General features: G+C 35.4%; 1 protein-coding gene across 5 annotated transcripts in view; it reads right to left on the bottom strand.

Moving 5' to 3' along the window:
- LOC129940948 (PH and SEC7 domain-containing protein) overlaps window positions 1–26,108 on the bottom strand; it is a 190,514-nt gene that overhangs the window by 57,263 nt on the left and 107,143 nt on the right. The window lies entirely within an intron of this gene.

The raw sequence follows: 26,108 nt of genomic DNA, 5'->3' as shown, positions 1-26,108 counted from the left end.
TTGGAAACGCAAGCCGCTCTAAAATTTCAAAAGTTATTAACAATTCAAGCCATTTAAAGTTGTGCAAGTAGAGTTTTATAAACTCCATTCGAATAACAAATTGGCGGAATCACTTGTTTTTCTTTTTTTTCAAACGAAAAACGGTTTAATTTCGATGGCCTTGATACGTTCAAATTTTATTCTAACGATTTGGAAGATCTTAACGTGATGTCAGTGGAGCGTTTTTGAGCATTGCGACGGAAGCGAAGAAGATGGGTTTAGTGGTCAATGAGGGCAAGACCAAGTATATGCTGTCATCAAAAAAGGACACTGAAGAACGACGTCTTGGACAAAACGTCACCATGGACAGCTATAACTTTGAGGTAGTTGAGGACTTTGTCAAACAACGACACCAGCGCCAGCGCTGAAATCAAACGAAGAATAACTCTTGCAAATCGCTGCTTCTTTGGACTTAGAAGGCAATTGAGAAGTAAAGTCCTCTCTCGAGCATTTGAAATCACCATCTATAAGACACTCATCATCCCGGTTCTCATTTATGGCGCTGAGTCCTGGACCCTGTCAAAGAAAGATGAGAGCGTCTTAGGACACTTCTAAAGAAAAATTCTTCGGGTGATTTTTGATCCCGTCTGAATAGATGGAAAATGGAGGAGATGATATAACGACGAACTGTACGGGCTGTACAGCTACACTGACCTAGTTAACAGAATTAGAGTCCCACTGCTTAGATGGCTAGGTCATGTAGAGCGAATGGACATCAACGCTCCAGCCCGGGGGACGGCTCAGGTGGCGCACTCAGGTGGGTGACCTCACCTCAACCAACTTAGAGTGCGAAACTGGAGAAGGCTAGCTAGGGACCGAGCTGGCTGGAGACGCATGTTGGTTGAAGCACAGGTCTGCCCCGGATTGTAGCGCCACTTTAAGTAAGTAAGTAAAATTTGAGAAAAGAAACATTTTTTAAATAGTTTCTTAAAGGTCTTATGGTTTGGAGGAGCAGTCAGCTATTGAACAGTTGAGCTTCAGGTTATGAAATCAAAAATGACTGTAGCCAAATTTCTAACTTTCCTTATGATTTTGGACCCACTGAGCGAGCATAGTAAGAAAATTCGTAGAGGATCAAAATGCGCTGTTGCTTTAATGGCCGCAGTACTCAACTGATCTATGTAAATATCATTGAAAATGTTTGGTGATGATTAGAGTTTAGATCCTTAATGTCTGAAACGAAGTTAGATAGGTTAGAGGTTAGACAGTAGGCATTTCAAAAGATCGCGCATGGGTCATATCCCGTACTACATTTTTGTATTCTTACTTGGAACAACAAATGCAATTGTGCGACCACTTCAGCAATATTTAACGCTGTTTTGCCGTCGCCGAAACATGGACCCACTAGTACACGCTAGAGTACAAGGAACTGTCGGAAAATGGACTGTACCCGGCAAACATGCTCCGAAGAAGGCGAAGTCTGTCACATTGACCGCAAAGGTGATGGTCACTATTTTCTAGGATTCATAAAATGTGATATACATACATTGACTACCTAGAGAAGGGCAAAACGATCACAAGACTGTACTATGCCGAATTGTTGAGCAAAGAAAAAAGTGCTCTTCCAGTATGCCTATGCACCGGCTCACACATTTTCCCTTGTCACAGCCAAATTGGGCAACAAACTGTGTTTACAAATACATTTTTAAAATGTTTGTTTTTTATTTAATAAGGTGAAAACAATTAATAGCTCACGGTTGGGCAGCTTCGACTCAATTTTCTTTAAATTTTTCGTAATTGAAAGGAAATGGTTTTAAGGAAACAACATTTTGGACAAATTCTCCGAAAAAGTACAAATGCCTTTTGAATGGGAAAAAGGACGGTTTTAACTCAAACAATTCAGGAAAAACTCGAAACGCAATTTTGCATTTAATACACAACTATTATAAGGCAGTACCCGTGGCATGATGATTAGAGCGTTGGGCTGACATGCCAGAGGTCTTGGGTTCGATCCCTGTCTATGCCATCTTAAGTCTTTTCACGGGCACTGGGTCTTGCGAGGAATTTAAAAAGTCACTAATCTTTAAAAACACAAATTTGAGGACTTCACTAACTTTTGGATATATTCGTGAAAGAACTGGCAGCTAAAAGCATCCTATGTCTATTACAGAGTAATAACTGGAAAAAGATTGCTTTCGATCATAGAAATGTAAAAATATTATCAACATTGGGCTAGAAACTCACAGATTATTTAAAGCCTTACATAGATTTTAACCTAGTTGTCCTTACAGAAATTCATACTAGATAATAACTGATGGAAAACAGGGTCATAATAACAAATCGTTTATGGGTTTTAAGTACCGAAGGGAACTACGTTTTTCCAAAGCGCGTAATATGGGTACTCTTAATTGGGTTTTACGGCACTGTGACATTGACGGAAATGAAAGAGCAAACAAATTGGCAAAGAAGGGATCAATAAACTAATAAACCAAGTAAATGGACTGATCCATCAAAGTTTTCTTGAAACCGCAAACAACAGTTTTGCAACTCTCTAGACTTGCAGGGTTGCTAGGAGTACATATATCCTCATCAGCTCATTTCATCTAAGCAGAGGGTTCGAAGAGAATGAGACTAGAGAGACTACTTACCATTTCTTGTACAATTGATGGTCAGGAATCTTGAGTGAGATATTTTCCGGTCGATCACCGATGGCGAGTACTCTAGTGTTCTTATTAATATAACTGATAAACAAACTTGTCATCTAAATGGTAATTTTTGGATATAGGAATGTAACGTGGTTTTGGCCAAGATAGTTTAATTTTAGACTTTTTAACGAGTTTTAAACCAAAGATTTAAGATAAAGATTATTGGATGAAATCAACGAGCATTATACATGAAAATAGATCCCCCTTTCTTTCAAAGATCACCACTGCCAGGGAACTACTTTAATTAATATCGATATTAATCTTAAATGACTGTAGCTTTATATGCGTGTACTGCAAATTAATCTTTCATCATAACCCACAGATAAACCAATTAATGTATTTTTTTATTAGCTGTGGAAATTATTGTATTTAATTAATTTATCAAAGATTATAACATAAATTGAATATTTATGTCATGCAACGCATGAGCATGACAATGGATTCATTAACCTTCCTCCCTCATATCATCAATGCCAACTTCCCTCCATGATGACAACGAAGAAGATGATAACCACATCTCCATATAAATATTGTATGACATGAACTTTTCCAACAACAACAACGACAAAACATACTCAGCAGAGTGTCAAGGCATCAGCGTCAGGGTGTTAATCAAATTAAATTCTTGGGGAAGGTTTTTATTTTTATTACCTTTGACTGTTTGCTCTTAATGTGTCTACGTTGTCAATATAATCTCATTTGAAAAAAGGAACACGTACTGCTCCTGCTTGAACATCACTAAAAACAAACAACAACAACAACAGCAACTGGAGAAGTGCTTGAGATTTTTTGGGAAATCGGATACTTACGTCTCGGTGTCTTCGTTGACGTCGTCGCACGTTTATAGTCTTTGATATTACTCGTATATTGAATTATTGTTATAATTCAATTGTTTGTTTTATTTTTCAATTTTGTTTTTCATTATTTTATTGCAATTGAAAGTAAACGTGAAATTGTTTAATTGCTATCTAGAGGTTATATCGACATCGTTATCCCTAAGAGAAATTGGCCACTAATTCGACAACGTTTCAGTTATCGATATGTGTGCAGTAAATAGTGATTGGCTTCAGGCTGTTCATGATTTTGAAGTATTATTAGCAACTTTTACGTTTTATTTACCAATTCTGGTGAATGCAAAACTTTTTCCATTAAACACAGAGCCCAAGCTTAGAAAAAATGCCAAGACTTAAATAGATACTTCAGGAGGGAGAAAGATGAAACCTTCACGTTGGGTCGCTGCCACTCCCAAGCCCCTCTGTAATTGACCAATTAGGAGAACAAATAAGCGAAGTTGTTAGATCATCTGCTTCCCGTATTAGTAGTCCCAAGCATTACGAATGTATGAGGCTCAGAAAAAAATCTTTCGCTTTCCTTAAGTTATTTAGAAGATTTAATTTAGACTATTTTAAGTCTGCATATCTGAAAGCTAACAAAATATACAAACAGGTCTGCGAGGCGAAAAAGTTAAATTACATACTAAATTTAGCGACCAACTTAAAAAGGTGTAAGGATTCAAAAAAAATGTCGATATAATGTACGGGAGTTGAAGGTAACAATCGTACGTCTTCAAGTGCATTACAAGCTGAAGTTCTGGCATCCCATTTCCGATCCTTGTTGACATTTCAAGATGACTTGCACTCGTTTTAGGGAATTGATTTCTTAAAAACTCATCTTTAGAATACAAGCAATATCTTCTTTCTTTTTTTAACAACTTGTACGATTCCGCTTGCGTTCTCTCGAGTTTTAATAAAATTGTTAAATTTTTCATATTTAAGAAAGGTGATGGTAACTTACTTGAGAATTACAGAGGTATTTCAATATTAGAGAAGTATTTGCTAGAATCCTATACAGAAGACTTATCAGTTGTGTAGAATCAAAGAATCGCTTAAGTATGTTTCAAGCTGGTTTTCGTGAGGGCTTTTCAACGGTTGACCATATTTTTGCTTTATCGATAGTTGCTAACAAATTTATCCAAAAGAAGAAGAAGATGTATGCTTACTTTACCGTCATAAAAGCTGAATTTGATACCATCAATCGACAAAGTTCTCATTTACAAAATGGCCTCATTTGGTATATCTAGAAAATTTCTAAATACCTACGAAAAATTTCAGACGACTGCAGGTGTTCCCCAAGGATGTATCCTCAGCCCAATCTTGTTTGCCCTTTACATTGATGATATTTCAGATAATTTACCCGGTGGAGTTTGTTTTTTTGATATTCGTATAAAAGTACTTCTTTACGCAGATGACTTGGTTATGCTAGCGGATAACCTATCTTCTCTTCATCTACAAATCCATAGGCTCCAAACGTACTGCAATATCTGGGACCTTAAAATAAACTCAGAGAAATCAAAGATAATGCAGTTTGATGCAAGGAATTGTAGAAGGTTGAGAGAGAAAGGTGGTTCCTTAACAACGAACCTATTGAAATAGTACAGGAATTCAAATATCTAGGAGTCTGGGATGTCTGCTAACGGTAGCTTCAATAAACATGCTCAGCGTAAGAGTAAAGAAGCTAAAGTAGCTCTCAACATAATGTGGCCAACTTTCTTCTAAAACTAGAAGACGAACTTAGGATCTAAACACCGAGCTGTCCAAGCAACCATTAACACTTGCTTTTCTTACGGTATTCAAGTTTTTGGTCACACCTATTTTGAAGAATTTGAGTTAATACAACGCCTCTTTTTCAAAAGATGATTTCGGTTACCTAGTTCGATCGTCAACAAGAGAAATGTATAGAAATCTAAGCCACTCTTTAAAATATACACTGCCAATCACTAGGATGAGGCCACATATTTTTCAACCGATTTTCGGTCCGATACCTGTTGGAATTTGTTTAACCCGGAAAATTTTACAACATGAGAGTATTCACATATTTTCTTAAAACAAAGTGATACAATTATAGGGTTAATTAGAAAAGACCGTTGGAATTCCCCTACATTAATGAATGAGCTACCTAAAAAGGATATAAAAAAGTGAGTCACTAGGATGAGGCCATTGCGAATATTTCGTTGTAGAAGTTCAGATCAGCAATTTTTTTTCAAAATTTGGGTAACAATATTTAAGAACGTTTTACAAATAACTATTTTTATAAAATTTTAACTACAAATGGGTTCCGGAAAGACGTTGACAGTAGCAGAAAGAGGAAAAATCGATGCTTTCAAGGAAATGGGACTCTCAAGCCGAGAAATAGCAAGGAAGCTGAACAGAAGTAAGACAGTTGTAAACAACTATCTTGCTGATCCTCAAAACTATGAAAAAAACCAAAAAGGACGCACAGCCCAAGCAACAAAATCCCGAGAAAGCGGTTAATTTTACGTATTGCTTCAAATTCTACTCAATCAGCTACTAAAATAAGGTCCAAAAGCGGAGTATCAGCCAGTATTTCGACAGTCCGAAGGATAATAAGAAAAGATGGTACTATCAACAGAAGAAAACTCAAAAAGAAACCAGTTCTAAAGCAAGTACACAAGGAGCTGCGAATGAACTTTGCAACAGAACATGTCTCTTGGAGCAGTCAATGGAAACGCGTCGTCTTTTCGGATGAAAAAAAGTTTAGCCTTGACGGCCCCGATGGTTACAACTTTTATTTCCATGATTTAAGAAAAGAGGAACTAGTTTTGGGAAGACATCACAGCCGTAAATCAGGTGTTATGGTGTGGGGAGCTATCACCTACTATGGCAAAATCGAATTGGAGTTTCTTTCTCTAACAATGAACGGAAACAGCTACAAATACTTGTTGGAACGCTCATTTCCGAAGATGAAAAATATTTTTGGACCTCTGCCTTGGATTTTCCAACAAGACAATGTCCCCATCCACACTTCTAGGGTTGTCAAAAGCTGGATTTTATCAGAAAACGTAGAGCTTTTGCCATGGCCATCCTATTCACCGGACTTGAACATAATCGAAAACGTATGGGCATGACTATCTCGAAAAGTTTATGGAGGCGGTAGACAATTTGAAGACAAGGACTCCTTAATTGAAGCTATCCGTGATGCCTGGTACGAGATTTCACTTGACTATTTAAAAAAACTTTATGATCCCATTCCAAACCGTCTAATAGAGGTCATATCGAAAAATGGGGGGCATACTCATTATTAATTGAGAAAAACTTAATAAATAAATGTTTGAAAACCAAAAACTGTAAACATTTCTTTCATTTTTTTTGATATTTTATAAGATTTTTCATGTGGCCTCATCCAAGTGACGCACTTTTTCATACTGTTTTTAAGTAGCTCTTTAATTAATGTAGGGAAATTCCAACTGTTTTTTCTATTTAACCCCTTAATTTTATTACTTTTTTTAAAGAAAATATCTACCTTATCAAATGTAGTAAATTTTTATTGGTACGAAATTTCCAGCAGGTATAAAGAACGAAAATCGGTTGAAAAATATGTGGCCTCATCCTAGTAATTGGCAGTGCACTAATGCGACAAATTATTTCAATAAAAGACTTTCTGCGAGAGCTATAGGAGCAAGCGTTGAAATATTGAACTTGTTATATATTTCGCATCAGTAGCATCTACGTATCCTTTGCAATTATTGCAACCGAAATGTGCGTGACGACATTTACCATTTCATAGCTATTTGTCCAATACTACAAGAAATTCGAAGGCTCTATTTTCAACATAGTGTCCTCTCTAGAGAACTAATGTTTGGTGTACTAAACGGATTCGATGGGTGGACAAATCTCTTCATGTTCTCTGACCATGCTTTAAATTATTGAAGAAGCTTTTCAACCTTTTAATTTTTTTTTTAAGGATTAATTTCGATCTTTAAGTGTCCGGAGGAAAAAGTCTTTGACAGTTTCATTCGATTTTAATTTTGAAGGGGAATAGCACCTTCTGTGAAACATTGGCAAAATAGTCTTCAACAGGGAGCGATGAATTCGCCGATTCCCTTCAGCATTTACACCAACGATCTGATTGGTAGTCCTACAAAGGCAATTGTGTACGCCGACAATCTAATTGCATACAGAACGGCCCGAAATGTTGAGGTTATTAGAATTCTCTTGCAGTGTGATTTCGACTAGATTTACCGATATTGCGGAACTGAATATAAATATACAGAAGTCGGAGACAATTCTGTTCTAGACTCCGTTGGCTAAGGCCACGAAGGGTACGCGCAAGAATTGGCGCACGACAGTCATCGTTGATCTTCACGGACAGCGATTTGAGAGCAAAAGTGTAGTAAAGTACCTCAGTATTTGGTTAGATCAGTATTTATATTTCGACAGACATATAAATGCTGCTCAGGGCTAGAAAAGCCTTCGCTCTGACGAAACGGCTGTTTTACAGCAGTCGGCTTGACCCCAAGGTCAAGAAGAGATCTCACCGAAGCATTTGTTGTCAAAAAAGGTTTTAGACAAGGCGATGCACTGTCATGCGACTTCTTCAACATTGTTCTGGAAAGAATTGTGCAAAAATTCAACCGTCAACAATAGAGGCACAATCTTCCAAAGGTCCATCCAATTACTCGGATACGCAGATAATATTGACATAATTGGAAAATCAAAGCGTAATGTCAGTGGAGCAATTGAAAAGTAAAGTCCTCTTTCGAGCATCTAAAATCACCATCTTTAAGACACTCATCATCCCCGTTCTCATTTATTGCTTTGAGGCCTGGGATTCCATATTATGCAAAAATATTCAAGTGAAGTTCTTACAAAGGATACAAAAAAAGTTTTTAAAGTACATATAAGGATCTTCAAATGACTTAGAACTTTTTGAAATAAATACCAACATGGCGTTAGCTTTTGAAATAACATTATCAATTTGGAGAAAAAAAATCATTTTTTGATTTGTATACCTCATTAAGAGCTGATTCTCAATTTTGTAATCAAAACACATCGGATCCTTTATTTTAGAAAACGTAACAATACTACACTATTTTACATTAAAATTTAAACCATTTATAAACCATTTATTTTATCAATATCCAATTGAATTTTACTAGCGTCTGATAAAGAACTTATAGAACTAAAAATCTTGAGATCAACAACATATAAAAGACATCTAGAACTTTTAATACAATTTGGTAAATCGTTTATAAATATAACAAAAAGGAGTGGACCAAGATGACTACCTTGTGGTACGCTGGACAAATTTTGTATTTCATTGGAAAGAACATCACCAATTTTAACATATTGTCTTCTTCCGACCAAATAGCTTCTGATCTATTTTAGGAGATTTAATTGGAAACCAAGCAATTCTAGTTTTTTGAAGAGAATATTATGTTGTACCCGATCAAACGCCTTTTAAAATTCAGTGTAGATATCATCCACTTGAGTACGATCTTCTAAACAACCAAGACAGTAATTTGTAAAAATTGCTAAACTTGTTGCAGTAGACCTACCACTCATAAACCATGGTGATGCTTTTTTTTAACGATTTAACAATTGCTTCCAATAATTTGGGAATCAGCTGGAGCTTAGCAATGGGTCTATAATTTTCCACAGATGATTTAGATCCAGATTTATGCAAAGGAGTTATCAAAGAATGTTTCCATGTATCTAAAAATACTCCTTGTTTCAAAGACAAATTAAAAATAAAGCAAAGTGGGGTTTTAAGGTTATATTTACAAAATTAAAGGTGGAATATTGTCCGGTGCAGCAGAGAAAATGTTATCAAGCGACGATAAAGCATATAATACATCAACTGTCGATAAAGAAAGGTCACCAACATCTAAACCCAAATTAAAAAAGTTCGATTGGAAAAATAAAGCAAAGTAATAACCAATATCTTCTAAATTTTCAGAAAAAATACCATTGTAAGAAATACTGGAAGGAATGCCAACTGATTTTCTTTTAGTATTTAGAAATGACCAAAAACACTTCGAATTAGTTTTTATTTATTCGTACTCTTTCCTAAATCTAATAAATTGTTCTCGAAAAGAATTCGAAATCTTAATCTTTTTACGAAGTTAAGCTACGACACTTTTTAACCTAGACAAACTTTTATTAAACCTAATTGGTCTTTTTGAATTTTTGATTTTGTTTAAAGGAACAAAATTAACAATAGCAACATCTAAAATGTTCCGAAACAGCAAAAACCATCTCTAAATTAGTGCAACTATAAATAATTTGCCAATTTACACTTTCAAAATATCTAAAAAATAAATAAAACAATTTGTAGCTTTAAAATAAATTTGATTTCAAAGCCTCTGGTTCCCGAGAGGTATAATATTGTATGGATAAATTGTAGGATTGATGTTACGGAAGTGGCTAGCTGAATAGGGATCTGTCAGAAAAAAAAGAGAACGCGCTTCATTTAACGCGCGCTTTTATGCCTTCCAAAGTCTCAACGAAAATTCCCTTTTGAATCCTGTAGTGGTCTTCTTTGCAATAAACAGGTGTCTCTTTCTATCTCAACTAATCGGCCGTTTTTCTTCATCTGACACTTCGCAGCAACGTTGTTTCCGATAAGTTCAGAAAAAAAAGATCTGTTTGTGTGGTTTATTTTTATGGTGGACTGAGTCATTTTCGCAACAATATAAATAGTTTTTCCAGTTAAAATACATAAATCTACACAAATACACATTTGCTTAATATGTTTGTCGTATTGATATAGTTTTTACTTTAAAAATATCAAAAGCTGATGACAGCTTCAAAAGTGACAGGCGCTTGAAAAACTGCTTGCGTCAATTGGACTATCTTTGGCCGAGAAGGTGCTTCACACTTACCAAAAGTAAATTAAGTCGGCGAACTGTGATTGCAAAATGTTCAAAACTTTTGTTATTATTTTTTATAATTTCAATGCGTTGCCTTCAAAAGAAGACAGCTTCAAAAGTGAATGCTACCCATACTTAACCCTAGAAAGATAATCTACGTCTGCGGGACGTATGGCGCGGGGAAAAATTGTTATATCTTTTCAATTATAAGCCGTATTACATTAGTTTTTTATATTTGCTCAGGACTAGGTCAGAGCTTGCATGGTACATCTTAAAATTCACGCTGAAAATGCATTAGGGCCAGTAATGACTATGTTATACGTCTGGGAGACGTATCATTATCTTTTATGAAACTTTTGTGCACTGAACAAAAGTATATGGGGAAAAAACTTTTTTTCTCAAAAATTGCTAAACTATTTTTTATAGTTAGCTTACCCCTCAATAACCAAATTTACCAAATATTAAGACTCATAGTCAACTCAAAGGTTTCTTTAAAAAATAAAGAATTTTGTTCGTTCTGTTTTCAAAGGTGGTTCAGATTTTTTATTAATTTTGCTCAAATTTTACTTCTTTTGTACTTAATTATTGATTCATTTTACTTAAAATAACCCAAATAAAATGAATTAAAATACAAAATAATGATGAAAAATCAATTGTCATCTTTAAACGCGCTTAATAAGTGCCATACGTCTCTAAGACGTATGATTATCTTTCACGCAATAAAAAATATGATTACTTTTCTAGGGTTAATAAAACCTATTATTGGAAAACCCAAGTATGAGGACTATAGATATGAATGAGTTAATGGTTGCGTTCAATCTCAGACAAAGGGTATCCTGATAATTTTTTGTTAGTGTTTTAAGTGTGAAAATCAGCATAAACAAAACAGCTGAGATGTCAAAAAAGCAATTCAAAATTACCCAAGAATTTTGGTATATGACAGAAAAGCACATCGTTGAATTTGAAGGAACTAGAAAATTGATTTTAAATTTTGCACCCATTTTTGTAAAAAAAAAAAAACCGGGGGATATTTAAATCATACCTTGAAAATTAAGTTTAGCAATAGTTCGGGACATCTAAAATCTACTTGTTAAATATCAAAAGATGATAGCTTCAAAAGTCACAGCTACACAAACCTAATAAAACCGATTTTTGGAAAACCTTTTACATTTAAAGCCCATGCATATTTAATGATAATCGTTTGAAAATTTCACTAACAATAACAAATGTCAAGATTGACGTTTAAGTAGGGGAATAAATGAGTGAATGGTTACGTTCAACCTCAGACAGAGGCCATCCGGATAAATTTTTGTTGTTTTTTACGTTAAAAAATAGCTGATCCAAAACAGCTTAGATGTCAAAAAAAGGAAACCAAACGTATCCGCGAATTTTTTGTATATGTGGGTATCTGACAGAACTTAAAAATAGGTTCAAAAATTGTATGGTTTTTGGTAAAAATCCGGTGAATTATAAATTTAGAAGTTTAAACTTTTGTTATACTACAGTTTTGGCCGTCCAAAATCTAAATGTTTGTTTGCTTTCTGTTGTTTTTTTTTTTGTAAGATTTCTCAATTCTGCTCTCGAACTCGTTTAATAAGGTATTAAAAAATTCACCTATCTAAGATACGCTATCCAACACGAGATTAAACGCAGCCAATACTTTTAATATTTAATAGATATGATTTCAAATCCAGAAACGTTTTGGTTTCAGAACTGTCATTTTTGATGACTTGATGATTGACAAACAAAGCGCTCTTATTTTTCTTAAGTTGAATTTAGGTGAAATTCAAAACGTCAATTCAAACTAATTTCAAATCGAGGAAGATTAACATTGAGGTTAGGTCAGTAATTTGACATTTATATCAAAACTAAAACAAAAATATTATTTATGCTAATCTTTTGAATATTATATTTTGTTTTATTTCTGTCAACTATTGCAAACCAACAAAAACAAAACCCCTCCTTGACTGCGACATTCAACTCCATCAAGTCTACATTGTCCTCGAGTGTCAATAGAAATCCCAAAATAGAAATTTATTGTTTGCCTTTCGCAGTCGATTTCCTGCTCCCCAAAAACTGATCCAAAAACACAAATACGCAAAACACACACCCTGTGGTGTACCGTGACCGTATAAATATAGCTACGAGTACGAGTATATCCTCTTTCACTCTCGAAAATATGCACATTCGACGAATCAATATATGTTTGTGCAGAAGACTAAATTCGTGCTCCATATATTGCCTGATGTGCCGGTGTTTTTGAGCGTTTGTCGTAGTCGTCGTCGTGGTCGTCGAAGGACGTCGTCATCGTCGTCGTTGTTGTCGTCGCCATGCAAATAACTTGAAAAAGAAAGAAAAATAAGCACAACAAAAAGAGTCGACCTAAACTGCCATGACAATGTTTTATTTATATATCAACTTCTGTACAAACATTTTATGCATCACAATGTTATTTGTAAGTGCAGTAGTTTTATTTTCATGACACATGAGAATGAGATATTTTTGCTGCGGTGCGGTGTCAACGCGTTGAAGCATCTGTTTGTGGCGCGTGCAGAACTAAGTTTAGGTATCTAGTTTATGTTTTGCACACTTAATAATAATAACAATTTATTAATGTCAGACTTAATTTGAACTAATAACACTCAAATGTAATGAGGTTTTCCATGGGTAAAATAAATCAATTTATTTTTGATCTAGATCTGTCAAAACACAAATTTCCTTATAAGGCAAAGACTTAAGGTTGGACAGGAATCATCTCCTATAAGAAACAAATAACAAAACTGAAACTTAATTATGACGTGTTTTATAGATTAATTCAGATTTAATGGGTAATGATAAATCTAGATCTAAAAAATTGATCTCCGATCAAAAAAAATCAAAACTGCCAACTTCAGAATGATGCCAAATACAGAATTTACAGTAGAACACATAATTGTTGGTATTATTTGTCTATTAGGAATATCTAGAGAATTTTAGATCATAGCTGGATACTTTTCTTGGTTCACGAAAGTGACAGTTCTGCGCTCAATTGTGTTTCATAATTACAGAGAGCTCTGAAAATAAACTGCTTGGAGATTCCCTTATTCAAAAAAACGTCACATTGTAATACCATAATAATTGAATAATGAAAATTGACTCATGTAAAATAAAAATGTAAATGTCCTATTATTTTTCGTTTCGAGCTGTCAAACAGAACCCGAACTATTCAACCAATGAGATCGCTCGTTGAAAATTTAACAAGCTTTTTTGTAAATTAGATCTCACTTGAGCTGTTAAATAACTTCGCAAATTAAAAGAATTTAAAATCAAGGGAAAAAATGGGGATTAAAGAAAACGCGTGTTGAATGTGCGGAACTATCGTGTGGAATGGTTTTATTACATTTCATTTTCTTTTCCTTTTTCTTCTTAATTTTAAATAAAATATGGCCGGATGGGCGGGAAGTTTGAAATTTATACCAATACAGTTTACAATTCATACAATTCAGTTCACAATAGTGAAATTTTTTTTAACTGATATAAATGTATTTAAATTTTAATTTAAATTCAATATTTAAGATTTAAAATTAATTTTATAAAGTTTCGTACTAACGAAACACTCGTTCTATCTCCCAATAGGATAGCTCGTTGTAGTTGATTTAAACAAAAATGAAATAACTCTTAAAGTTGAAGTCGAAAAGAACAGTCAATTTTCATTCTTTCGAAATATTCTTCCCTATTGTATATAAAATAAAGAAAATACTAAACTTTTGAGAGTATTAAAACATATTTTTTTTAAATGTAGTTTGACATTTAGGTAGTGTCTGAATACTTCTAAATTGACTTAAAAATTCAAGTTCAGAAGCAAAATTCTCTTCTCTTTAAAATAAGAACTGTCAGTTTTTCCTAGGCAGCATAATGACATTTAGGATCGCCTCTATCAATATTTTAGTCAAACAAAGAGTAGAAACCGAAAGTGGCATTTAATGTTATTGACATAGTATAAACATAATGACATTCTCGAGTAATATCATTATACTGAATTCTATAAAGTTTATTATTATATCAAAATCAGTCAAAATTAATTTTAAATGTCATTTTATACTTTCAACGGACGGGTTCAAGTAACAACACTTAAGTTGTCATATGCATTACAATATTATTACACATTGAATTAAATTGAACTTGAAATCGATCTCGATCAACTGGAAATATTCATGTTTCATTGGTATCTATATGTATGTATGTGCTTACCGTTGCATTATTGCATCTTTAAATAGCACTTAAATTCTATCTTTGACATTTGAAGTTCTTGGATCTCTCAACTCGCACAAGCAAACTATTTACACACCTGACATTAGAACTATTTTTTGTGTAAAAATAGATAATTTTGTGAGTGTATTTGATTTTAGATGTATTTAAATTGTTTATACTTGATAGATAAAAGGCATTTTCTTAAAATACCGAGAATTTTAATCTAAATAACGTGTGTGCGATGTGAGTGGGATTTAAATGCGAACCGGACAGATACGATGCGTTGATTTAATTAAGACCTTGTACTTGCACTTGATTTCGTGGCAAAATAAATTAAGAATCTTTATTTTATAGTTTGTGGCATTGATTTAAGCTTTAATTGAAATATCTTTAAGGGTATTGCATTTTTTATTTTCTTGACGTAGAAAGTTGATCTTGAGATTTGATTAGAAAAGCCAGTTTAAAAATAACACGTGTAGAACACTTTGATGTTTGAAATTGTTTGTTTTAAGAAATTCGAATTTTAATTTTTTTGGGATACCGAAAGTGACAAATGTTTTAAGATGGCACTACTGTCACTTACATCTGTGTCAAATTATATCAGATATTCTAATAGGGTGTTGACATATTTGAATTTATTCGTGAACGCACCGAACTGTCATTGTAAATATATTCATAATACACAAACGCGCAATTTCTGCAAATTATAAAAAATGTCAAATGGAGGTGGAGCATGACAAAAGTCAACTTAAAGAATTGGTGATATTTTATCGTCGACTGACAATCCAAGACCTTACTGGATTTCTTGGAATACCGGAGGGATCAAACACAACTATTTTGAGTGACCATAAAGAAAAAGAAAGAAAAGAACAACACAGAAAGCATATAAGGTAAAATGAAAATAAACTTCTGTATCAAAAACAAAGCTGTCAGTTTTGGCAGTTTGGGTGTGCAGTAAACGAACAGATCTTTTTAAGCGTAGGATTATCTTATGTTAAAATTAGTTCTTTAAAAACAAGTTTAAATTGTGCTTCTTCTCTTCTATTGTTGATGTTAAAGCCTTTATAGAGCAGCACAAACGGACGAGTTTGACAGGAATGCCAAAAATAGACATGACTCTATATACAGTTCACCCCTGTTGATGCTATAATCTGCAGCTTTAAAACTTATGAAAATATGGTGGGTGTAGATTTGATATTCTTGGTTTTTTTCCCAGGATCTGCCGTAATGTGAATATTTGATCGACTGCGGACTTTTTCTGGTCTAAAGCCACACTGATTTTGAACTATTAGATTATTGACGATGGGTTTTTGACGTTCACATCTTAAGGCAGAGAAGATTTTGTAAGCGATGTTAAGGAGACTGATTCCTCTAAAGTTGTTACAATTTAGAGGATGGTGCATGCTCTTAACCAAGTTTTCTCTAGCTGCTTTAAAAAGCTCGGATAACAAGCCGTCTGTTCCGCGGCTTTGTTAGACTTCAGCTAAGATATGACAATCTTAACTTCGTTTGAGTCGGGAAGACGCGTTATATAAAGGGTGATTTTTTTGAGGTTAGGATTTTCATGCATTAGTATTTGACAGATCACGCGGGATTTCAGACATGGTGTCAAAGAGAAAGATGCTCAGTATGCTTTGACATTTCATCATAAATAGACTTACTAACGAGCAACGCTTGCAAATCATTGAATTTTATTACCAAAATCAGTGTTCGGTTCGAAATATGTTTCGCGCTTTACGTCCGATTTATGGTCTACATAATCGAGGCTCATTTCTGGTTGAATGGCTACGTAAATAAGCAAAATAGCCGCATTTGGAGTGAAGAACAACCAGAAGCCGTTCAAGAACTGCCCATGCATCCCTAAAAATGCACTGTTTGGTGTGGTTTGTACGCTGGTGGAATCATTGGACCGTATTTTTTCGAAGATGCTGTTGGACGCAACGTTACGGTGAATGGCGATCGCTATCGTTCAATGCTAACAAACTTTTTGTTGCCAAAAATTGAAGAACTGAACTTGGTTGACATGTGGTTTCAACAAGATGGCGCTACATGCCACACAGCTCGCGATTCTATGGCCATTTTGAGGGAAAACTTCGGAGAACAATTCATCTCAAGGAATGTACCGGTAAGTTGGCCACCAAGATCATGCGATTTGACGCCTTTAGACTATTTTTTGTGGGGCTACGTCAAGTCTAAAGTCTACACAAATAAGCCAGCAACTATTCCAGCTTTGGAAGACAACATTTCCGAAGAAATTCGGGCTATTCCGGCCGAAATGCTCGAAAAAGTTACTCAAAATTGGACTTTCCGAATGGACCACCTAAGACGCAGCCGCGGTCAACATTTAAACGAAATTATCTTCAAAAAGTAAATGTCACGGACCAATCTAACGTTTCAAATAAAGAATCGATGAGATTTTGCAAATTTTATGCGTTTTTTTTTTTTTTAAAGTTCTCAAGCTCTTAAAAAATCACCGTTTAGTTGGCTTTCGACGTCTATATTGAATAGAACATCTGCCTGACAGCGGAACTGGGTTCGTCATCATCGTTCCACAGCCTGCAAAAGTGGTCCTTCCATATTCTTAACATTGAGTTAAGGATATGCTATGATGACCTTATGTCAGAGAGACCTTAAGTTCATCAACTTCTTTAGATTAATTGTATGATATAAAGACCTTATGTCAGAGGGATCTTCCATCATCTTCCCTAGATTGATTGCATGAAAACTTCGAAGATGAGAAAAAGAGATTATAGTAATTTCCGGTTGAAAAAAAGGACAGCCATGTGGATAAGAAGAAAAAATAGATCGCTGTACATCGACTTTAAGAAAATAAACTTATTTTAAGAAAAGTGATTTTGTATTTTGACAATTTATAATAATTGTTATTCGTCTATTTTTATGGGAGAAATTGAACTATTCATTTGACCACTGTAGAAGATCCTTGGGCGGAAATTGCCAAAAGCAAGATATTTTATGCATTAAGCCCAAATAACTGGTTTGCGAGCCACACACCTATTAAAGTTTCTATTAAAACAATTTGTCAAAACACTAATTCTTAGTTTTTCTTTAGATATATTTTTTTAAATTCTTGTGTTTATGGCTTATCTGAATTCCTACACTCATTTTACTTCTTTAATTTGCATTTCGCAAATATAATTTTAAATACTCTTACAATTTCACGCTCTGATAAATCCTACAATGAAACGATGTATTATGTGGCTTATAAGACTCAAAAACAATATACAAAATAAAAAACAAAGTCAAAATACGAAAAATAAAACAAAATCTCTACTAAACTAACAAAATAAAACATAAAGCACTTTCCTATTAACCGCCGTGAATTGAAACCCTTCAAGCAAATTACAAAAAAGCGTCCAATAAAATTTGACAGCAAAAAAATAAATGTCAATATACCTGACCTACGACAATAATTTCCCCCATGAGTTCGCAGTCCCATATCCACGGGCTCTTTTCATACTAACAACGTCAACTTTAACGTTCACGTAACGTAGAATTCATATCCCCATCTGCTCGGCTGTCACTTTTGAAGCATGTCAACCAAACCATACTCATGCTACACATAATCTCTTGCTCTTCGTACACTTCACTCTCGTCATCGTCCTCGTGTGCTTAATGCTTATATTTTCGCATAAGCAAATAAATATAAACAAACAAGGTAGGTATGTAAATGAGAATAACCTACCAACAAAACAGAAACAAAATAAAAAAAAACAACAAACAAACAACGGGAACGGCAACACACAAATAAATGACTTTTTGTTGAAGCGAAAAACAGAAACGAAAAAAAAAAACAACTCACAAAGGGAAACAAATCGAAACACAAAGAAGAGAGAAACAAAGTGGAAACACACATAAGAGCACAAATTGCATTTTGAATATTTAGATCGAAAACAATAATTCCGGTTGGCTGACCATCACCGCCGCGGCCGGCCGGGTCGGGCCGCATCACGCATTGCTGTCAAATTCAATCCCAAATCCAACTTTAATTCAACTCAACCCAACCCAACTCTTCACGCGTGACATATAATCTCATTTCCACTGTGAACAGAAAACAGCAGCCAATCTGACGTCTCGATCTACTTATGCTCCAGAAATACAAGAGGGGTAGATTATTCGGGTGGTAAAAATATTATGCGTCAATAAACAATAATTAACCTCCCATTCTTCAAATCGCTCTTCCACGCTCGCCCAATCCACCTCATTCCACCATCCGCCTGAAGAAGCTGATTGCCTTCGGCTTCAAGAGCCAGGCAGAGCCACCTGTTTGTCTAGTTCTTAATCATTTTGATGTTGTTGTTTTCTTTTAAGGAGCGGCTTGTTGGGGTGAGATAAGATTGTTCAGAATATAACTGTTGTGCAATAAAGGTGAATTGCAGATGATAATAGTCAATTGAAAACGAATTAGGGGTGGAATTCATTTTCCTTTTTCGTTTTCTGAATGAACAATCAAAAAAAAAGGAAATCAACCAAAACAGAATCTTAATTGAGGGAAGACAAGAATGAAAAACGAAAAGGAAAAAAAAGTATACGCCCTACTGAACGATTGAATGAGGGGGAATGACATTTACTCTTTTTTCAAACTTGAGTGTGGTGAATGCTGATGCAAGGGAAAGCGGTATAAACATTACTCAATGTAAATAAACAAAATACTTGAATATAGAACTTTATCGTGTAAATAAAAGTTGCTAAAATTAGAATTCTGCCGATAGCTTGATTATAAAAAAGAATGCATCAAGTACACGCGAGTAATTAGCAAAATAAGGTCTTGAAATGAAAGAAAGCTTCTTTTTTGTTTTTGTTGTTGTGATCGGGCTTGATGATAGGTTTAAGTGAAGAAGCAGCAGTCAAGTCAGTTTCGGTTACGCAAAGGGAATTTCATTCACAAAATTTATAATAAGCTTTTGAAACAAATAAAAATGGTGAAAAATAAATCGTCAAAAAAAAAGGGTGTATTTTTCTGGAAGTTTCAAAAATAGTACATGCAGAAAAAAATAAATTATAGATTTCTTGGTTTAGTGCCAAGTTATTGCTCTAGTTATTGTTAAAAGATAAAATGGAACGCAAAAACTGAAAGGATTGAAGAAATGAACTTAATATTACTTTCTATATTTCCGGTATTGTTCCCAAGGGTCGGGTTTTTTCCCCATTTTTCATCCATTTAAACATTGAAACTGTTTATGGTGTTGCAACAAATATGAGTCATCATGAAATGTTAATAAGAATACAGGGATAGAAGTTTAAATGGATGTTTGGAGTTGCTGGTTATGCTTAAGAATTGAAACAATAGAACCAAGGGCCAGCAATAATTATAAAAACGATAAATCAAACAATTCTTATAAGAATGATTAGACATTTATAGAAATGCGGTCATTACATTTTCATGAGTTTTTACTTGCGACATATAGGAACTATGTACAAACAGTGGTGGACAAGAATTTAACACACTTGTTAAAGAAAATAAAAACCATTTAATTTTCAATTTGTTTTCGTATTATGAAATAACAGTCGACTCCCTCTAAGTCGAACTCCCTCTAACTCGAATTGTTTCGTAAAATTTTTGCATTCCCCTCAATTTAACTTTTGAAGGACTTCATTGTTAGGGTTGTAGGTAATGCATTCTTCATGAGAATGAGTTTCTTATTTCTTACAAATGATAACCAACTTTTCAGATAAATTATGGCAAAAAGAAAATTGCATACATTAGATCTTGCCACAAAGATTCGCTTGATTGAAGAAATTGGGAAGGGACATCAAAAAAAAATTGCTGAAGATTTTGGCATTCCCAACACTACACTATCAACGATATGGGCTAAAAGAGAAAAATTAAGGATTCGGCATGGTTGTGCTAATATCAAGGGTCAGGTTAAGTGGCACAAAGTTTGTGAGTATGAAAGTGTTAACAAAGCTGTTTTCAAATGGTTCGAAAGTATGCGGGGCAATTCATTACCAGTTAGCGGTCCAATCTTAAAAAAACAAGCGCTGGAATATGCAGGCAGCTTAGGTTTTCCTAATTTCAAGGCAAGCGATGGTTGGCTGACAAGATTTAAAAGCAGACATAGTATCCTTGGGAAAGTTTTATCTGGTGAAAGTGCTTCTGTTGATAAGACTAAGGTCGATGAATGGAAAAAACACATCCCAGAGGTTGCTAGAGGATTCAAACCGGATGACATTTTGAATATTGATGAAACGGGATTGTTTTTTAAATGTCTGCCGACACGTACCTTGGCTCTTAAAGGAGAAAAATGTTTTGGAGGGAAACACAGTAAAGAAAGAGTGACATGCCTTGTGGGATCCAACATGACTGGATCGGAAAAGCTTAAGCTTTTAATAATCGGAAAGAGCAAAAATCCTCGCTGTTTTAATAAAATTAAATCATTGCCGGTTGATTATGTAGCCAACCAACGTTCTTGGATGACGGCAGATCTTTTTACCAATTGGCTTTAGCAGCTAGATGCAAAGTTTGGAAGATCAAAGCGCTAGGTGTTGTTTACCATCGATAACTGCCCGGCTCACCCAAACTTGAGTATTTTCCACCTAACATGACCTCAATAGTGCAATCGATGGACATGGGTATAATCCAAAATTTAAAAGTTCACTATAAACGCCGTATTTTAACCACCATCTTAAAGGTTTGGGAAACTAAAAAAGAGGCCTATAAAATAAATCTGCTTGATTGTGTACGCGAAGTTTCGAGGGCGTGGATACAGGATGTATCTCCGTTAACAATAGAGAATTTTTTCAAAAAAGCCGGCTTCAAGGACGATACATGGGATGATGAAGATGATGTTCCACTTAACCAACTCATATGTGTAACCGACGATGCAAATCAAATCGAGAGGATCTGGAAAAGGCTAACTGAAGCTGATTACAATATTGAAGGCTTGAATTGGAGGTATTATGTGGATGTCGATGACGTTATTGTGGCCACAGAAATACCTGAACGCGAATCAATTCTGGAATCAGTAATCATAAATCATGCTGCTGCTGCTAACGATGATGATAGTGGAGCTGAAGATGAAGAATTCGAAACAATAAATATTGAAGTGCCAGAAAAGAATGAAATCGATAATGCAATTGGAACATTGCAATCTGCGATTGAAATGACAGAAAATGTACCGGATGAGGTTCAACACTGCCTTTTTTAAAATAGAGTCATTTTTTAAACTAGTGAACACTCCAGCCACTTTGATGCATCAATCAAAAATTACAATTTTTTTAATCAATTTTGTTGAAACAGTTATGATTACTTGACAAAATATAAAAATGAACTAATGTGCCATAAAAGCTAGACTCTTCAGTTTATTTATTTTATCTATCTATTTATTTTTTGTTATCTTTTTTTATATTCAATAAATGCTTTTAAGCAAAAAAATATTCTCTCTAACTCGATTTTTTTAAAAACTCCCTCCAACTCGAACTAATTTTGACATCCCGTGAAAATTCGACTTAGAGGGAGTCGACTGTAGTTATATTTTATTTACACTACCGATCAAAAGTTTGAGACCACCTTCAATGGGTTGCTTTATTTGTACCTCGCTCTTGGGTTTATGAATGGATATAGGATTTTTTTACCTGCATTGTTAACTTGACCATTCATAAAAGGTGCAAGTGAAAAAACCCTAGATATTAATCCTTCTCTGTAAATTATGAGGAATTTTGTGAAAAAAGGTAAAAAAAACAGTACTGGGTTTTTGGCATCTATTTGGATTTCAAATAGTTTTTATTTTTTATGGCTTTTTACATTCAATTTATTTATATTTATTTATTGTCTGTGATCAAAGTGCGCATTATGGGAAAAGTTAAGGAATTAACTATTGAAACTCGATCTGCGATTATGACCCATGTGGCTTGATGATAGGTTTAAGTGAAGAAGCAGCTGTCAAGTCAGTTTCGGTTACGCAAAAGGAATTTCATTCACAAAATTTATAATAAGCTTTTGAAACAAATACAAATATATTTAAGAGTTGTGGAAAATATATTGTCAATAAAAAAGGGTGTATTTTTTCTGGAAGTTTAAAACATAGTACATGCAGAAATTAACTTATAGATTCCTTGGTTCCAAGTTATTGCTCTAGTTTTTGATACAATCGATTTCATTTAATATTACATATTTTCTATACACTTTCGCGAATCATCGTTGCCAAAGGCTAGGTTTTCTCTAGAGTTTTCATTCGTTTTAACATAGAAAATGTTAATAGTTATAGTTGCAAGGAATATGAGTCATCATCAAACTTTAATGAGAGTACATGGATAAGATTTGTAATTGATGTTTGATGTTGGTTCTCAAGGAAATAAAACAATTCAAGCTATGTCCAGCAGTAATTATAAGAAAGTTAAAGTAAACAATTCGAGTTTTCAAGGAACGACCATAGCTAGTGCTGAAACAGTGTAAAATTATTATCGGGGATGAATGCACTATGGCAAGACAGGCTATTTGGCGGCACTCTGTTACTCTTTTCAAGTAGTTCAACATACGCTGATGAGATCAACTTACTTACTTACTTACTTAAGGTGGCGTTACAGTCCGAAACGGACCTGGGCCTCAACAAACATGAGTCTCCAGCCAGCTCGGTCCCTAGCTAGCTGTCTCCAGTTTCGCACGACAAGTTAGTTGAGGTCCTCTCCCACCTGGGTGCGCCACCTGAGTCACGGTCTTCCCCTACTGCGTGTGGGACTTTAATTCTGTTAAATAACTCAGTGTAGCTGTACAGCCCTTTAAGTTCGTCGTTATATCTTCTCCTCCATTCTCCATCTATGCGTACGGGACCAAAAATCACCCGAAGAATTTTTCTCTCGAAATATTCTTAGACGGTCTCATCTTTCTTTGACAGGGTCCAGGCCTCATATATGAGAACCGGGATGATGAGTGTCTTATAGATGGTGATTTGAGATGCACGAGAGAGGACTTTACTTCTAAATTGATAAATTCTAAGTCCAAAGAAGCAGCGATTGGCAAGAGTTATTCCTCGTTTGATTTCAGCACTAATGTCGTTGTCTGTGTTAATAGCGGTGCCTAGGTAGACAAAGTCCTAAACTACATCAAAGTTATAGCTGTCCATGGTGACTTTTTGTGCAAGACGTCGTTGTTCAGTGTCCTTTTTTGATGACAGCGTATACTTGGTCTTGCCCTCATTGACATCTTCTTCGCTTCCGTCGCAACGCTCAAAAACGCTCCACTCACATCACGCTTTGATCTTCCAATTATATCAATATCATCTAAGTATTCGAGTAATTGGATGGATCTTTGGAAGATTGTGCCTCTAGTGTTGACGGTTGAGTTTTGCACAATTCTTTCCAGAACGATGTTGAAGAAGTCGCATGACAGTGCATCGCCTTGTCGAAAACCTTTTTTGACATCAAATGCATCGGTGAGATCTTTTCCGACCTTGATAGAGCAGCGTGCATTCTCCATCGTCATTCTGCACAAACGGATAAGTTTGACAGGGATGCCAAAACTAGACATTGCTCGGTAGAGCTCTTCGCTATAGATGCTGTCATACGCGGCTTTAAAATCGATAAAGAGATGGTGGGTATCGATTTGAAGCTCCTGGGTTCTTTCTAAGATCTGCCGTAGTGTGAATATTTGGTCGATAGAGGACTTTCCTGGTCTGAAGCCACACTGATAAGGACTTATCAGGTTGTTGACCTACGGCTTCAGACGTTCAAATAATACGGCAAAGAGGATCTTATACGCAATGTTAAAGAGACTGATGCCTCTGTAGTTGGCGCAGTTTAGTAGGTTTTTGAATAGTTCGGCAGCGATGCCGTCAGCTCCAGCAGCTTTGTTTGACTTCAGTTTAGATGTAGCTATCTTCACTTCGTTAAGGTCGGGTAGGCGGAATTGTTGATCTGCGTCGCCGAGGTTCAGTGGTTCTACCTTCCTTACAGCGGAATTCGGTTCTTCATTGACGTTATATAATTTGGAGAAGTGATCTTTCCATATTCTCAGCATCGACTGCGGTTCTACTACGATGTTTCCCTGATCGTCTTTACAGGCTTCGGTTCGTGGCTGGTACCCTTGGGAGGTTTTTTTTACCTTTTGGTAAAATTTACGAACCTCATTCCTGTTGTGACATCCCTCTATCTCCTCGATCGCGCGCTTCTCATGCTCTCTTTTTTTCCATCTAAGAAGCCGGTGTTCCTCTCTCCCCTTCTGCTCGTAGAGCTCGCGAGCAGCTCTAGTCCTTTTGTGCAGCGCCGTTTTGCATGCCTCTAAAACCGAGCACTTCAGAGGCGGCATCTCTGATGGCTGCAAGGCAATGTTGTCTATCTAGGCTCCGCTGTAAATGCAGAAAACTACACCAGTGCAGCGCTGAGATCAAACGCAGAATTACTCTTTTTAACCGCTGTTTCTTTGGACTAAGAAAGCAATTGAGTGGTAAAGTCCTCTCTCGAGGGACCAAAGTGTTGCTATATAAGACCCTTTTCATCCCCGTCCTGCTATACGGTGCAGAAGCATCGACTATGAAAGAAGCGGATGAAAGCACCTTGGGTCGATTCGAGATAAAAGTTCTTCGTGCGATCTACGGTCCCGTATGCATCCAAGGGGAGTGGAGGAGAAGATGGAACGACGAGCTGTACGGGCTGTACAGCGACGTAGACTTAGTCAGAAGGATAAAAGTCCAACGACTAGGATGGCTGGGTCACGTAGAGCGCATGGAAACCAATGCTCCGGCCCGGAAAGTCCTCGAATCCCCACCCACAGGACAGCGCAGTAAAGGAAGACTTCACCCTCAACTTGGACCGCGAAACTGGAGAAATCTAGTTAGGGACCGAGCTAGATGGAGAAGTCTGTTGGGTGAGGCCCTAGTTAACACAGGACTGTAGCGCCACCTTAAGTAAGTAAGTAAGGGTAAACACTTGCCATAAGTTCAGAATTACTCTGTAATGAATTACAAAAATCTTCCGTTAGTGTTACAGAGGCCTCAGCATCGGTTTTTAACTTCCAATCTTCTCCTTTTAATAGGAAAGTAGGTAGGAAGGTAGTCTGGTACCCAACTCACCAAACAAAAAAAGAAAATCTTAATGATAGGCTCAAAAGCAGGAAGCATAACGATAAGTGGTCTAAAAAAGAATATATCGAATACTATCTAAATTTAAGTGTTACCGGAGCACGGGTTACTTGCTCGAATGAGCTTTGAACAAGATAATTTACTGCGGTTAAAAATAGCTTAAAACACTTACCGTGATTTTAACTACCTCCACGCAAAAAAAATCATTTCAAAATATTGTTCCGTTGCGACGTGAAGAACGGACAAACAAACAAACAAACAAACAAACAAACAAACAAACAAACAAACAAGCAAACAAACAAACAAACAAACAAACAAACAAACAAACAAACAAACAAACAAACAAACAAACAAACAAACAAACAAACAAACAATCAAACTAACTGACTTTCCCATTTAAAATACTGGTGTAGATTAAATCTTAATTTTAGGAGTTTAAGCAGATCAACTGTCCTTAAGAATCTTCAACTTGACTTTGAGACAAGTGAAAAA

Source organism: Eupeodes corollae, chromosome 1 (genome assembly GCF_945859685.1).
Source record: "Eupeodes corollae chromosome 1, idEupCoro1.1, whole genome shotgun sequence".
NCBI classification, from domain to species: domain Eukaryota; kingdom Metazoa; phylum Arthropoda; class Insecta; order Diptera; family Syrphidae; genus Eupeodes; species Eupeodes corollae.
This window is presented reverse-complemented; position numbering and strand designations above follow the sequence as displayed.